This window comes from Antechinus flavipes, chromosome 3 (genome assembly GCF_016432865.1).
Source record: "Antechinus flavipes isolate AdamAnt ecotype Samford, QLD, Australia chromosome 3, AdamAnt_v2, whole genome shotgun sequence".
In the NCBI taxonomy this organism is placed as follows: domain Eukaryota; kingdom Metazoa; phylum Chordata; class Mammalia; order Dasyuromorphia; family Dasyuridae; genus Antechinus; species Antechinus flavipes.
The window spans coordinates 352,126,304-352,127,816 of NC_067400.1; the positions used below are offsets into that span (position 1 = coordinate 352,126,304).

General features: G+C 33.3%; 1 non-coding gene across 1 annotated transcript; it reads left to right on the forward strand.

The window, feature by feature from the left end:
* Positions 1-1,163: 1,163 nt before the first annotated feature.
* LOC127558474 (U6 spliceosomal RNA) lies at positions 1,164-1,270 on the forward strand. The gene has a single exon (XR_007952856.1). It is a non-coding gene; the product is annotated as a U6 spliceosomal RNA (small nuclear RNA).
* Positions 1,271-1,513: the final 243 nt, after the last annotated feature.

The following is a 1,513-nucleotide window of genomic DNA, read 5'->3' on the forward strand; positions in this document are numbered from 1 at the left end:
TATGAAAGAATACACCTTGCTTATAATTTTTAAAATCACTTTGCTGTACACAGAGTGAACTGGCATGATCATCCAAATGCCTTAAGAATTTGTTTAATTTCCTTCCCAGTTTCTATGAAAGACTTTTCATGTGGATTGAGGAAAATTGCTTCTCTTACTTCTGCCTCAGTTTCTTAAGTGCCTGAATAAGCAGAACAATATACTGCAGAGACCTTGTGAAACTAAGAATTCATATTTATGAAATAATTTTATCACTAATTTGGTCAGGTCTTTCCTAAGTGAAATATTTTTTATGTCTACATGAACATCCACATGAATCATTAAAAACTTTGATTTCAAAAATCTTCCATGAATTTGGAAGATGGCTTCCAATATGATAATAATTTATTGGGGATTCAATATAAAATTGTGAGGGGAAGGAAGATTAAGTGCCATTTCCTTTTCCATTTTAATCTTTTCATCATTATTTTAATTTAAATTAGGGTCCCAATGATAGGGTCCCCTTTGTTCTGAGAGATATTATTCATTTGCTTTACTACTTGTGTGTTATTCTGGAAGGAACTCTGGATTTTGGTTAAGAAAACTTGAGTTCAAATCCAGATTTTGCTCCTTACTTCTGTGTGACTTTGGATAGATTATGTCTCCTTTCTGGGTCTCAATTTTCTAATCTGCAAAATGAGCATTTTTTTTTGTATTAGTTTGGATTAGATGATCCTCAATATCCTTACAAGCTCTAAATCTGCAATCCTATATGCCTTTTTGACCTCTGACAGATCATTTCATTTCCTTGGGCTTCAATTTCCTCATCTGTAAAATGAGAGTATTAAAATAGATGTGTGTGTTTTTTTTTTAAACGTGCCTTTAAGTTCCAAATCCCATGATCCTCTGTGGCGATCTTAATAATAATAAATTATGCTTTGTAGTTATGCTATAAAAAATTCTCTGGCATATGTGTTTTCTTATTCAGTTCTCTCAATAGCTCTATAGGATAATGTCAGTATAGTTTACCCATCTTTTATAGATGAGACTCAGGGAGGGTAAAGGGCTTGCCCATAGGTCTTTCTGATTCCATCAATAATATACTTTGTTAAACAATTCCCCAATCTAGAAGTCTTTTCAGTGAGAAGGGAAAAAAAAATTCTATTAGAATGATCAGTTGACCAAGCATTTCAGTCAATTGCACTGTGGTAAAATTGGAAGGATAGTGAAAAGATAAGCATGTCCCTTTTTCAAGAAAGACACACAAATTCAAGAAGCATTCCTTCACATCTCTCCATCAAAGTACTACTTCAATGTTTCATAATGAGGAGGAGGTGACCTGAATTTCTTCAAGACTATGCCATCAGCTCACAAGTTCTGAAAAAGTTGGAAAGGCTTTAAGTGTGGGGCCAAAGATGGACTGCTACTGCAGAGCTTAAGTCTTAAGTCTAAGGCTGACTTAGAGACTAAAATCAAAGATGATACAGTATTGATAATGTATTACTATTATTTGATTCAATTCAACAAACATTTA